We start from the raw sequence: 13,037 nt of genomic DNA, 5'->3' as shown, positions 1-13,037 counted from the left end.
GACGTTTGAAGGGAGGTCGTGTTTCATGATGATTCACCATGAATCACAGAGAAAAGGTCGCACTTCACAGGTAAAAAGTTTTGGTTTGAAGAGGAGACAGGAAATGTAATCTAAAACCCTCTGCCACCTGAGTGGGAGGTGGACACAGGTAGATATGGACTTGAATGAGGAAGTGAATTGTACTTTGAACTAAGTAAGACTTTGACACTGTAGTCATCCAGCTTTAATATTTTATAACATCCCTTCATTTGACTGAGGTATTTCCAACAAGAAATCTTTTTGCTTTAAGCACCAACTTTGCACATTACTGTCCACATGGCACTGCTGGGATTTGAACCCAGGATCTCCTGTTTACAAGACAGGCGCTTTCACCAGCTAAGCTACAGCGCCCATGTGTGGATGAAGCTGTGAGCTGTAATTGTAGGTGTGATTTTGGACCCTGTGCTAGTCTTACATGTCGAAGCTAAAGACTGGGTACTCTTAACTGAGTTTAATGGGTTCTTTGGTAGCACGAAGTTCACACAGCTATCTAGAAGGCACCGCTGGGATTTGAACCCAGGATCTCCTGTTTACAAGACAGGCGCTTTGACCAACTAAGCTACAGCACCTTTACATAAGCTGTAATTACAGGTCTGATTTTGGAACTCACTTCTAGTAATGAACTAGTTCATTGAGAAAACAAAACAACAGTAGTTTACCCTCTGCTTCCTATTTATCAACTTGCAAGGCACTGCTGGGATTTGAACCCAGGATCTCCTGTTTACAAGACAGGCGCTTTGACCAACTAAGCTACAGCGCCTGCTTGTGGATAAAGCTGTAATTGTAGTTGTGATTTTGGACCTCACTTCCAAAGAGCTGTGATCAATATAGCCTGGATCTTACACAAAGGTTGAATAATAATAAAGGAAAGGAATTTTCTGTGCTAGTCTTACATGTTGAAATTAAGGAGTTGGTGACTGGGGACTCTTAATTGAGTTCAATGGTATCACGAACTTCACGCACTGGTGTCTAAAAGGCACTGCTGGGATTTGAACCCAGGATCTCCTGTTTACAAGACAGGCGCTTTGACCAGCTAAGCTACAGCGCCTTTGTATTGGGGGTGCTCTGAGCTGAACTCACGTCCAGTTGGCAAGATGACAAACATAAACCTAGTTCATTGCGAAAACAACTTTAGGTTTAAACTCTGCTGCCTATTACCAATACTACAAGGCGCTGCTGGGATTTGAACCCAGGCTCTCCTGTTTACAAGACAGGCACTTTGACCAACTAAGCTACAGCGCCTGGTGGCAGCAGATTCTTACAAGAGTTTTTGGGCGATACCAACAGGCAAAAGTTTCTTGAGCTGACTTCTGTCATCATTTGGTGCTTTATAAATACAACTGAACTGAACTATTTTCATCACAATGCAACACTATGTCCTTGAGGAAAAACTGTCTGAAAGTGTGCGCCATCGTCTCTGATTGAGGCTACACTGAAGGAAGAGAATTCATGAAGAGAGATTTGGGCTGCAACCACGAGGGGGCTGTGACAACAGACTTTTCACCTCAACTTCAAGTGTAGCCACTCAGAAGATCCAAGAACACTTTTTGGTTTAAACGCTTCATACAAACTGGTTTATTTGAAGCATACTGAGACCTTTAAGTTCCCCCAACCCCTTGGGCTACCGGGCCTCTGCCGAGTAGGCCCGTGTGATAATTCATCCATGATTGTCAAGATGAGAAAATCTTTCTTTGCGCCACTCAAGTTTGCCAGAAGAGTTCAGGTAAAAGAGACAGTTTCCACATGAGGCTGAAAGAAAATGCCATGTGAGTGGCATTATAAGTGGGTATAAAAGGGAATACAAGCATCAGGGATTTCCATACATTTATCATGCCCTTACTTTCCTCAGTGCAAACACCACCTCTATCTTTGATGTCAGCCATATCAAATTCTGCATGTGTGCTGTGAATTCATTCAGAGCACGTAATTTATTATCAAAGGGGCGACACGTTTCAGTCGAGACAGAGGCGTGTCAGTGAAGATGTGAGTTTGAGTGAGACAAAAAAAGGTTACTGCTGGAAATGCAGGCACCACAGAGGAACCTGAGCTCCCAGCAAACAGTGCGACAAGCTGGATCACCCAGCCTGGATCAGTGGGGATGCAATTCTGATAGACTGCAATACCCTTAGCGGTGTTCACTGTATCTACTCCACCCACTGGCACAGAAACACAGTAAAAAGTAGCCTACCAAGTTTGAGAAAATGCAAAACGAAACTAAACCGAAAGTCGCAGATGCATCATTAATCATCCTCAACAAGCTCTCAGTTATTAGCTGGCATGCTGATGGAAAAAGGAAGATTTCAAATGGTCATCAGCAACATACCAACGTAGATAGGCTAGGCTGCAGTGGTGGCTCTCAGGAGAGCAACAATACTGCTTGTATTTTAAGATACAGAAGAGTTTTCAGCCTGAAGATCTGTTATTATCATCATCATCACATCTGTCCTGCTGTGAAGAGAAGTGGTTTAGGTTTATCTCTTATAGTGTAGGCACTGCTGGGATTTGAACCCAGGATCTCCTGTTTACAAGACAGGCGCTTTGACCAACTAAGCTACAGCGCCTGCGTATAAGTGAAGCTGTGAGCTGTAATTGGAGGTGTGCTTTTGGACCTCACTTTCAAAGAGTGATGTTAGTTGGTACCTGACCACACCACCAACTATTTCACTATATTTGATGAAACTTGATTATTGACGGAGAAAAAGCTGCCTATCTTGATGTACTCACAGAAATCAGCATGGTGGCAGTACCAAAATTACTATCTACAAGGCACTGCTGGGATTTGAACCCAGGATCTCCTGTTTACAAGACAGGCACTTTGACCAGCTAAGCTACAGGGCCTGGTGGTGAAACACTGCTACAACAGTTTTCAAAACCTTTTAGGTGATATGAACAGAAAGAATGGCTGAACTTAGCGTAGCTCTCTGTCTTACCACACTATCAATGGAGAAAAAAATGCATCCTTAGGATATACTTTTGCAATGAAGGAAACATAGGTTGGCATCCAGTTAACTGGAATCTGTACTGTTTGCTGAACGTTCTTCTTGACACCAGACGTGTCCAGAGATCTGCTATTTAGCCAAAGCTGATGCCTGAACAGTTTAAATACCTGCACCAGTTCAGGAGACTTGAATTTAAAGCTCTACAGAGCCAGAGGTAACATCGCTGAAGTGTGGGCTGCAAGATTGGTGTCACACCTGCATCAAGGAAGGAACTGGAAGGCACTGGAAGGCACTGCTGGGATTTGAACCCAGGATCTCCTGTTTACGAGACAGGCACTTTGACCAGCTAAGCTACAGCACCCATGTTTGCGTAAAGCTGTAAGCTGTAATTGTAGGTGTGATTTTTGGACCCTGTGCTAGTCTTACATGTTGAAGCTAAGAAGTTAAAGACTGGGTACTCTTAACTGAGTTCAATGGGCTCATTGGTAGCACGAACACACTGCTAGCTAGAAGGCACCGCTGGGATTTGAACCCAGGATCTCCTGTTTACAAGACAGGCGCTTTGACCAGCTAAGCTACAGCGCCTTTACATGAGCTGTAATTACAGGTCTGACTTTGGAACTCACTTCTAGTAATGAACTAGTTCATTGAGAAAACAAACAACAATAGTTTACCCTCTGCTGCCTATTATGAACTCTGCAAGGCACTGCTGGGATTTGAACCCAGGATCTCCTGTTTACGAGACAGGCACTTTGACCAGCTAAGCTACAGCGCCCATGTTCGCGTAAAGCTGTGAGCTGTAATTGTAGGTGTGATTTTTGGACCCTGTGCTAGTCTTACATGTTGAAGCTAAGAAGTTAAAGACTGGGTACTCTTAACTGAGTTTAATGGGCTCATTGGTATCACGGACACAATGCTATCTAGAAGGCACTGCTGGGATTTGAACCCAGGATCTCCTGTTTACAAGACAGGCGCTTTGACCAACTAAGCTACAGCGCCTGGTGGTGAAACACTACTACAACAGTTTTCAAAACCTTTTAGGTGATATGAACAGAAAGAATGGCTAGACTTAGCATATCTTTCAGTCTTACCACACTATGAATGGAGAAAGAAACGCATCCTTAGGATATACTATTACAATCAAGGGCCCGTAGGTTGGCATCCAGTTAACTAGAATCTCTACTGTTTGCTGAATGTTCTTCTTGACACCAGACAGGACAGTTTAAATCCCTGCACTGGGTCAGGAGACTCTCCCACCTGCATCAAAGAAGGAACTGGAAGGCACTGCTGGGATTTGAACCCAGGATCTCCTGTTTACGAGACAGGCACTTTGACCAGCTAAGCTACAGCGCCTTTACATGAAGTGTAATTACAGGTCTGACTTTGGAACTCACTTCTAGTAATGAACTAGTTCATTAAGAAAACAAACAACAATAGTTTACCCTCTGCTGCCTATTATTAACTCTGCAAGGCACTGCTGGGATTTAAACCCAGGATCTCCTGTTTACGAGACAGGCACTTTGACCAGCTAAGCTACAGCGCCCATGTTTGTGTAAAGCTGTGAGCTGTAATTGTAGGTGTGATTTTGGACCCTGTGCTAGTCTTACATGTTAAAGCTAAGAAGTTAAAGACTGGGTACTCTTAACTGAGTTTAAAGGGCTCATTGGTAGCACGAACACACTGCTGTCTAGAAGGCACTGCTGGGATTTGAACCCAGGATCTCCTGTTTACAAGACAGGCGCTTTGACCAGCTAAGCTACAGTGCCTTTACATGAGCTGTAATTACAGGTCTGACTTTGGAACTCACTTCTAGTAATGAACTAGTTGAACTAGTTCATTGAGGAAACAAACAACAATAGTTTACCCGCTACAGCGCCCTTGGATGAATAATGCTGTGAGCTGAAATCGCAGGTGTGATTTTGGAACTCACGTCCACATGAGAAACATCAACTAGTTAAAATTGAGAAAACAACGTCTGGTTTACCCTCTGCTGCCTATTATCAACACTACAAGGCACTGCTGGGATTTGAACCTAGGATCTCCTGTTTACAAGACAGGCGCTTCGACCAACTAAGCTACAGCACCTGGTGGTGAAACACTACTACAACAGTTTTCAAAACCTTTTAGGTGATATGAACAGAAAGAATGGCTGAACTTAGCGTATCTCTCAGTCTTACCATATTAAGAATGGAGAAAGAAATGCATCCTTAGGATATACTATTACAATCAAGGGCCCGTAGGTTGGCATCCAGTTAACTGGAATCTCTACTGTTTGCTGAATGTTCTTCTTGACATCAGACAGAACAGTTTAAATCCCTGCACTGGGTCAGGACACTCTCCCACCTGCATCAAAGAAGGAAGTGGAAGGCACTGCTGGGATTTGAACCCAGGATCTCCTGTTTACGAGACAGGCACTTTGACCAGCTAAGCTACAGCGCCCATGTGTGGACAAAGCTGTGAGCAGTAAATGTAGGTGTGATTTTGGGCCCTGTGCTAGTCCTAGATGTTGAAGCTAAGAAAGCAGCTTGACACACTGCTGTCTAGAAGGCACCGCTGGGATTCAAACCCAGGATCTCCTGTTTACAAGACAGGCGCTTTGACCAACTAAGCTACAGCACCTGATGGTGAAACACTACTACAACAGTTTTCAAAACCTTTTAGGTGATATGAACAGAAAGAATGGCTAAACTTAGCATATCTCTCAGTCTTACCACACTATGAACAGAGAAAGAAATGCATCCTTATGATATACTATTACAATCAAGGAGCCATAGGTTGTAGAATAATTTAAATGCCTGCACCAGGTCAGGAGACTTGAATTTAAAGCTCTACACAGAACCTGGGGTAAGATCGCTGAAGTGTGGGCAGCAAGGTTGCTCTCACACCTGCATCAAAGAAGGAACTGGAAGGCACTGCTGGGATTTGAACCCAGGATCTCCTGTTTACGAGACAGGCGCTTTGACCAACTAAGCCACAGTGCCGTAAATGTATTTCCATTTTGAAAGCACTTCAGCTCAGATGGTCATCAGTCTCCTGGTAGTCTAAATACAACACTGAAACTAGATCAACACAAAAGTTTCTACTGGATGTAAATATTGGAAACCAGACATAAACTTGTCTTGGTTCTTGCAGTCTGTCTTAGTGAGCTGTTAATCCCAAGGCATTACAAATGATGTGGATATTATATTTACAATATATTGTCCATTTGTCTGGTACATTGTTTGGCATTTGTCCATTGTAGAGAAAAATGTTACAAGCCTCTTCTTTCATATCTTTAAGTCGTTTTATTCATGAGCTTGGTTGTTTAATCAAATCACTAAACTCTTAGTCAGGTCTGTACATCATAACCTCCAGGGACCCTTACCATAAACCCAGAGCTGTGGGTTAGCCAGCTATCTTTAAGGCACTGCTGGGATTTGAACCCAGGATCTCCTGTTTACAAGACAGGCGCTTTGACCAACTAAGCCACAGCACCCAGTGACGGAAAACCACTGCAGCAGTTTATAAAACCAAAAGAAAGACTAGATAAACTTAGCTTAGACTTAGACCTAGACATATACTCTCTCTTTTAATCACATCACTCTGGTAACCTGTGAGTAGATTAACTTCAGATGATCAGATCAAAACCTGTAAACAGCCCAATCACTGACCAATAAGCTGACTGTAAAAAGAGAGCCAGACTAACTTGTGACACATACAAGCCCTTGATGTAAATCAGGAAGATCTGAATTTAGTACCACTGATTCACAGAGCTACATCTGTCTTGCACGTTTGACCCAGTATCCCTTGGAGTTACATACATATGGTACAATTCTGCACATGATGATTTACTTTGAATGTCAAAATCCACTGCTATTTAGGTAGGGAACGAGGAAATGTCAGCCCTGGGTAAGGTAACACCTTAGAGACCGATGCATAGCAAAGACACTGGATGAGGATTGTGATGTCACTTGGCCAGTTTTTCAGTCTTTTGGTCTGAAACCACCATTTGAAGCATTGTTGAACAATTTTGTTCAGACTAGACCAATGACAAAAGGCCATTGCTTTAATCTAAGTAATGAAAGTCAGACATAAAGCACTGTTTGTTCTTGTTAGCAGACTGGGCGTGATATAAATGGAAGTTATAATAATAGATTTTCCATTAGACTGGTTCATTGTTGCCAGTTGTGCCAGTTAAACGTAACAATATGTACTGAAAACTTTTAAAGGTTATCCAGGTCACCTGCTGGCTTTTGGAGGAAAACATTTGAAAGTTGTTCCTTGTCTCTTATGAAAGTTATTGTAGCAAAAGGTGCAGATTGTTGTGACAAAACATAATCTATCAGCAGTTCCCATCCAAAATGATCAGTATTGTTTTGACCTTGCTCCATCCAACCTTTTTACACTCCCATGTGGCTACGCAGCTTTTTCCCAAGCACTAATGTAACAGTTGTACTTTCACTGGTCCTTCACTCTTACAGTGTTGCACAGAGCTGTTAAAAATAGACTTACTGAAAGTAGACAGCGATAGAAAAAAAAAAAAAATGTGCCAAACATTTTTTCTCCCCTCATCTGATCTCATCTCAGTTTCCTTCTGCACGTTTGCATTTCTTATCTGCCGCAAACCTGCAAAACTCCAGGGTCACACTGCCTCTCTCTAAATTTACATTTCAGCTTCTTCCATGTCATTTTGAATACATTTGTAACCATATACTACACTGAAAGGTAAATAATATATAGTAAAAGAGAGAAATTATAATTACACAGCAGTGTACTTCTTTGTTGTTACGTGTGGCCAGGAAGTAGGACTGTGTGTTTGTTTCTCCCTCTCTTTTTTCTCGATCTTTCTCTCTCTCTCTCTCTCTGCACAGAGGAGACCCCAGGTGAGACTCATTGTCTCATCAGCATGAGCTGACTTAAAGAGGTGAGGCTCTGGATGCCAGGAGCCGTTTGGGTTTTGTTATTTTAGTTTTAGGTTCGGGGGTTCCTTGGTAGTCCTGTTTTCGGTCTTTTCTTTTCATTTAGGTAGTGGGTTTTAGGCAGGCTTAGTTTGGGAGTGGATGCTGGGTGCGACGGCCGTTGGCTGGCTCAGTGTTCTCTCTCTTGTTTTGTTTGTTTTGGCCAGGAACCTCCAACCCTTTAGTTTTGTTGTTTTCTTGGGGAATTATTTCGTTTGTTTTTGAATTAATAAAAATTCTTATTGGTTTAATGACAACTTTTGTCATTATGTTTTCTTTAAATATGTTTCGGGCCTTGCGAGCCCTTGAGGTCCGTAACATTTGTGAATTAAAAAATATACATATGGTCATGTGTTTTACAATGTACAAAGATCGTTTGTAGAGAGTTTGTGCACTGGTCTTTGATTCAAAATTTTAGATTTAAGAAAAATAAACCAAAAAAATGTAATTTCACAAATGTTAAACAATGTGATTATAATCTAATTAAGTTTTGAGGGGAGCCAGTTTTGTTCATTTCTAAATGGATATATGGACTATATCTACATCTATACCCAGACATGGTATGTTATAAAAGTTTGTGATGCAGAAACAATATCTAAGAACTTCTAGGATTATAACCTATGTGCACAACTTAATGCTGGCAATATATGAAAGGTCAATGGATATCAGAGCCATCCTCATGGGAACAAAAATCTAATTTAACAGTCACTGGCCGACTAAGTACTGAGTAGCGCAACCCTTTACTTTGAATATTAAAATGAAAAATATGACAAACATTGAGGCACAGTGGGTGAAACATATTGATAGTCTCGCATTCAAACATTAACACACACACACACATCTGAATTTACCATCCGTGGCAGATTACAGCCACACTGTAGCTCTGTGAATGCTGGCTGCCAAGCTGCTGTGCCTCTGAGGCACTGAATCCACTGAAAAGAATGTTTCTAGTGCTTTGAAAAGAGACCCACATGTCAGCCAGGAATAAGTGAGATGTAAAGAAATCTGAAAAGTGTGACACACTGGAGGTTATGCAATCAAGACCCCATGAGGAGCCCGAGACTGTAAATGGAGAGATTAGAGTTTAAAAAAAAAGAGCTTCAAATGTTCAGTTTTGAAACTGTAACAAAATGTAACAAGCTGCCTCATAAACACGATTGTTTCACACTTTCCCAGTAGTTTTCAAGCTTTCAAAGTCATGACATGATTAAATTCATTCCGAACTTTTTTCAACAAACATTTGTAGGAAACCTCTGGGAAGGTTTTTGTTTACAAAAGCATATTTCAGTCCGTAATATTTCACTGCTCCCTGTCTTATCTGTAATATGTTAACTTCAACATTTTCTTCGGTAGCTTTAAAAGCTTTAAAAAGGCCTTCAAAGAGAAGAACATGCCCTGTAAATTCCTCCACCTTCTTCTTCTTCTTTGGCCATTTTGACGTTAATTAGCACAATTAGAGCTGTGAAGCCACAAAAAAAGAAGCGTAATATTGTATAATAAACATTTTTATCTTGTAACATCAAAAATGAAAATGGTTTGTTATGTAATTATTGTTTAGTTCGACACATTTTCACCCACAACTCATCACATACAGCAACTTGGTCAGTCGGTTCTCCTCTAGTCATACAAACAAACAAATAATATGTCCAGCACTCATCCAGTTAGACTTTCTAAATAACTTATGGACAGACTGATGCTTGTGAGTAATAACCGGAAAAGGTGAAAAATCCTGAGTGTACCAAACTGATCTGATCTTTCGATGAGAGATTGAGAGCATGTGATTGGCTAAGGACCAAGGCGTGGCAACTGGTGACTACTGTCATTAATGTTATGGCATAATATGTCTTTAAAATCACATATTCATAAATAATATCCTGTGTAAACTCACACATTTACAACGATATACTCTTCAAAGAGGTAGATAGGTTGCAGACCTGATGAAATATTGTGAAACCCTTTAGAGTGTAGGGAAGGTGGATTATATAATTGGTCTTGTAAAGATAAGAGCGTGTGGTAAGAATGAAAACACAGGCAGCTTGCAGCAGCTGCTGGGCAGGACCTCCTGTAATGAGGGTAAAAACATTTTTTTTACCACGCCTGTTGTTTATGCTCTCCTGACGGAGGCCATGTGGCGGGCATCCTTCCCGGGGTCAAAGGCCAGGGCTTCTCCTTATGAGTCAGAGTTGTGAAGAAGTGGAGAGTCCAAGCGGGGTTGGGATTAGCTGCCAAGGATGATACAGCGCTGCCAAACAGGAACTGAATCACTGCAGTACAGAGAAACCTGACGCAAATTGTGTAGGTCACATAGACACTGTGCCAGCTCTCTGATTATTTGTAGTCCCCTGGAGACCGGACCAGGATCAAAGTCTCCAAGTGCCAACACAGGAACATCCACAGTGAGATAAGATATGGTCAGTAACATGTTTGATCTGTAAACACTGATGTAGAAGAGTAAAGAAAGTCAGAAAAATGACTCAGCAATGTCAGTAACACAGAAGTATGCCCTGGAGATGAGAGAGTACAAGATTATCTGTGATTTTATCTGTTCTAAGAACGGGCAGGGCATAAACTAGAAACCATAAACTGCGACTAAACAGAAACTGCTGAAGCCTGAAACTCATATAGGTTGATCAGAAGTTGCTTTATTTATTAGAAAACTATTTACAGAAGATTGTTTGATGAGAACTAATTACAAGAAACATTAAAAACATTTTTACTCTAATGATACTTTTACTCTAAAGTTTGTAACCGTCAAGTGACATAATTTGCTAATTTTTCACCAACATTAAACCAGATCTACAGTCCTACAAAAAGGCTTCCATTGGTTTGCGTCTGATTGTTTGAGAAATAGAAATACAGAGCAAGCATCGGTCGATAGACATGGACAGTGAATGAGAGTGAGGGAGCGACAGTATCGAAGGTTCGGAGAAAAAAAAGTTATTTTCTGATTGTGTCAGAACAATTACACGGCTGATTTGAATATGGCCTAAAACCACTGAATGTACTGGCATGAGCTCATGAATCCAACTTTACATTGGTGAGACAAATATGTTGTGTTAGTTCCTCGTAATATCAGTTTAAGGTCATAACCTAAGACAGATTTAATAGCTGGGGCATTTGTTGCAGAGTTAAGATCTACAGTGAAGCAGCAGACAGCAAGCTTTCATTGCATTTATAACGTCTGATCAACATTAATTAATATCTATCGTTAATTTATATTTACATTTACATAAAAACTGTATATCAGCTGATTAAGATGGATAAAAAGTGGACACAGTATATCAGCAAACAGAGAACTAAGAAATGACCCTGATGTTTTAGCTTGTCCTTTTAGGGACATGGAGACACCTCTGTATATGTGTGTGTGTGTGTGTGTGTGTGTGTGTGTGTAGACATAACGGCCCGCAAGACAAATAATTACATAATCTGGCGTGCAGAGAATGTCTGTGCCCCAGAGGTAGCAGACAGAAGATTGCGATTACTGTTTTACTTGTTGGACCACTGCCAGCGTGAAAGTGTGAAACTGTGTGTGTGTGTGTGTGTGTGTGAGTATGACAGCAAACACAAAAGAGAGCAAACATTAGCTAGATAACTTTAACACGATCAGGGCCCTATCATACCCACACCTCCCACACTCATGGTGTGTGTACTCACAGTATATCCTCTTGGTTAGTTTGAGGCAGTTTGATTAAACACAGCTCAGTTTAGGATTATCATGTGAAGCTCCTGCACTACCTTTGTATCTCTTGCTGCAGCATTTATTCCCTGACAAACCTACACTGTATCTTTACTGTCAGATTGAACAGTAAAGATTGTCTCTTTTGCTCATCTGCACATTTGCTATGGCACACATAGGAGCTACTCTTACAACAGAGGATACGAAAAGGTGTCGTTCCTTAAGTCTGCTCTTCGTCAGATGACGACGTTGTGGTTTTGCTGGCTGCCGTTTTTTGAGGGAATAAAAAAACAGTGGTCGGTATTGATGGAACTTAGGCTATTTAAAAAAACAAGGTTTGTTCTGTGTCGACCAACCATCACTGGAGCGAATAGAGTCAAGTTGAGTGTCTTCTTAAATGTATTTATTGCTTTATCTAGAGGTTTTTATCATTTTGCTGTCAATGCCAACTACTCCTAACCCTCAACATCTCTTCTATCTTTTAATGTTTTATTATCAGCCAAGGAATCAAGGTTTTTTTTTTTGTTGCTGTTATTTTACAGCACCCCCTGTGCTGCACAGTGAAATATAAGCAACCCTCAGGCTACACGCACACAAGACAACGCGCCTCATATGCTGTCTATGCTTGCTTGAAGTGGCAACTTCATAAAAGATGAACATGGCACAACCAAATGTAGTGCAGCCATTGTTTCACAAAGGAAAATGCCTAAGTAACATGTACGTTGCAACCCCACGTATCACCCTGTACTTTTCAGAAAACATTTCAATCAATGATGGGGCTTTTCCACCGTTTGTTATAAGAATAGTCATTCAGTAAAGGTTTGGCTATAAATATTAGTTATTGTGGTAAGTTTTAATATTAGAATCAGGCTTTCAAGACCTGACATAGTTAAATACAGGATTTCCTTCAAACGTATATGAATAATATAGTGTTACAGCTTGTATAATCCAGTTAAAAATTCATGTAATTTTCTTTGAGCGCTTAATCCAATCATCAATCCATTCATCACCTTATAAGCAAGAGAGCCGCTGAATACAAAAGAGCACCCACCGTATTCTATAGATCTGACATCAACGAGTAAAGATGAAAAGGCGGCAGAGCATCCTTTCATTCATCGCTCGCTCTTCGCACTGCGTCCGCAGTGTCTGCAAAAATAAAAAATCAAAGCTTGTTTAGTGGCATTTTCATTCAGAGGTTGTTGTGGAGAAAACTGACTTCTCTGCCCGAGCTACAGAGCATCTGTATGTTCAATGAAGCAGTCCCTATTCTGCTCATTACTATGGTAACCAAGGTCAGAGGGTAGGGCTGTCTCACTCCCTAGACACAACAGATACATGGATGACAATGTTGGACCACTAAGAATAAACATATTTCCTTGTTTGTGGACTAATGGAGTACTTGTGGCACTATTATGAGGGCATACAGACGAGACAGAGAGGGCAGCC

At 41.1% G+C, this 13,037-nt stretch overlaps 19 non-coding genes across 19 annotated transcripts; all 19 read right to left on the bottom strand.

Moving 5' to 3' along the window:
* Window positions 1–316: 316 nt before the first annotated feature.
* trnat-ugu (transfer RNA threonine (anticodon UGU)) lies at window positions 317–390 on the bottom strand. Its single transcript has one exon. It is a non-coding gene; the product is annotated as a tRNA-Thr (tRNA).
* A 144-nt stretch (window positions 391–534) lies between these two features.
* Window positions 535–608, bottom strand: trnat-ugu (transfer RNA threonine (anticodon UGU)). The gene has a single exon. It is a non-coding gene; the product is annotated as a tRNA-Thr (tRNA).
* Window positions 609–725: 117 nt separating this feature from the next.
* On the bottom strand, window positions 726–799 carry trnat-ugu (transfer RNA threonine (anticodon UGU)). Its single transcript has one exon. It is a non-coding gene; the product is annotated as a tRNA-Thr (tRNA).
* A 214-nt stretch (window positions 800–1,013) lies between these two features.
* trnat-ugu (transfer RNA threonine (anticodon UGU)) lies at window positions 1,014–1,087 on the bottom strand. Its single transcript has one exon. It is a non-coding gene; the product is annotated as a tRNA-Thr (tRNA).
* Window positions 1,088–1,207: 120 nt separating this feature from the next.
* On the bottom strand, window positions 1,208–1,281 carry trnat-ugu (transfer RNA threonine (anticodon UGU)). Its single transcript has one exon. It is a non-coding gene; the product is annotated as a tRNA-Thr (tRNA).
* A 1,245-nt stretch (window positions 1,282–2,526) lies between these two features.
* trnat-ugu (transfer RNA threonine (anticodon UGU)) lies at window positions 2,527–2,600 on the bottom strand. Its single transcript has one exon. It is a non-coding gene; the product is annotated as a tRNA-Thr (tRNA).
* Window positions 2,601–2,803: 203 nt separating this feature from the next.
* trnat-ugu (transfer RNA threonine (anticodon UGU)) lies at window positions 2,804–2,877 on the bottom strand. The gene has a single exon. It is a non-coding gene; the product is annotated as a tRNA-Thr (tRNA).
* Window positions 2,878–3,265: 388 nt separating this feature from the next.
* trnat-cgu (transfer RNA threonine (anticodon CGU)) lies at window positions 3,266–3,339 on the bottom strand. Its single transcript has one exon. It is a non-coding gene; the product is annotated as a tRNA-Thr (tRNA).
* Window positions 3,340–3,489: 150 nt separating this feature from the next.
* Window positions 3,490–3,563, bottom strand: trnat-ugu (transfer RNA threonine (anticodon UGU)). The gene has a single exon. It is a non-coding gene; the product is annotated as a tRNA-Thr (tRNA).
* A 116-nt stretch (window positions 3,564–3,679) lies between these two features.
* Window positions 3,680–3,753, bottom strand: trnat-cgu (transfer RNA threonine (anticodon CGU)). The gene has a single exon. It is a non-coding gene; the product is annotated as a tRNA-Thr (tRNA).
* A 150-nt stretch (window positions 3,754–3,903) lies between these two features.
* On the bottom strand, window positions 3,904–3,977 carry trnat-ugu (transfer RNA threonine (anticodon UGU)). Its single transcript has one exon. It is a non-coding gene; the product is annotated as a tRNA-Thr (tRNA).
* Window positions 3,978–4,257: 280 nt separating this feature from the next.
* Window positions 4,258–4,331, bottom strand: trnat-cgu (transfer RNA threonine (anticodon CGU)). Its single transcript has one exon. It is a non-coding gene; the product is annotated as a tRNA-Thr (tRNA).
* A 116-nt stretch (window positions 4,332–4,447) lies between these two features.
* trnat-cgu (transfer RNA threonine (anticodon CGU)) lies at window positions 4,448–4,521 on the bottom strand. The gene has a single exon. It is a non-coding gene; the product is annotated as a tRNA-Thr (tRNA).
* A 149-nt stretch (window positions 4,522–4,670) lies between these two features.
* Window positions 4,671–4,744, bottom strand: trnat-ugu (transfer RNA threonine (anticodon UGU)). Its single transcript has one exon. It is a non-coding gene; the product is annotated as a tRNA-Thr (tRNA).
* A 245-nt stretch (window positions 4,745–4,989) lies between these two features.
* On the bottom strand, window positions 4,990–5,063 carry trnat-ugu (transfer RNA threonine (anticodon UGU)). The gene has a single exon. It is a non-coding gene; the product is annotated as a tRNA-Thr (tRNA).
* Window positions 5,064–5,343: 280 nt separating this feature from the next.
* On the bottom strand, window positions 5,344–5,417 carry trnat-cgu (transfer RNA threonine (anticodon CGU)). Its single transcript has one exon. It is a non-coding gene; the product is annotated as a tRNA-Thr (tRNA).
* A 106-nt stretch (window positions 5,418–5,523) lies between these two features.
* trnat-ugu (transfer RNA threonine (anticodon UGU)) lies at window positions 5,524–5,597 on the bottom strand. The gene has a single exon. It is a non-coding gene; the product is annotated as a tRNA-Thr (tRNA).
* Window positions 5,598–5,885: 288 nt separating this feature from the next.
* On the bottom strand, window positions 5,886–5,959 carry trnat-cgu (transfer RNA threonine (anticodon CGU)). The gene has a single exon. It is a non-coding gene; the product is annotated as a tRNA-Thr (tRNA).
* Window positions 5,960–6,379: 420 nt separating this feature from the next.
* On the bottom strand, window positions 6,380–6,453 carry trnat-ugu (transfer RNA threonine (anticodon UGU)). The gene has a single exon. It is a non-coding gene; the product is annotated as a tRNA-Thr (tRNA).
* Between the last annotated feature and the right edge of the window lie 6,584 nt (window positions 6,454–13,037).

The sequence above is a fragment of the Larimichthys crocea genome, chromosome XIII, assembly GCF_000972845.2.
Source record: "Larimichthys crocea isolate SSNF chromosome XIII, L_crocea_2.0, whole genome shotgun sequence".
NCBI lineage: Eukaryota > Metazoa > Chordata > Actinopteri > Sciaenidae > Larimichthys > Larimichthys crocea.
The sequence above is the reverse complement of the archived record's forward strand: the minus strand, read 5'-3'. Positions and strand labels throughout refer to the sequence as shown.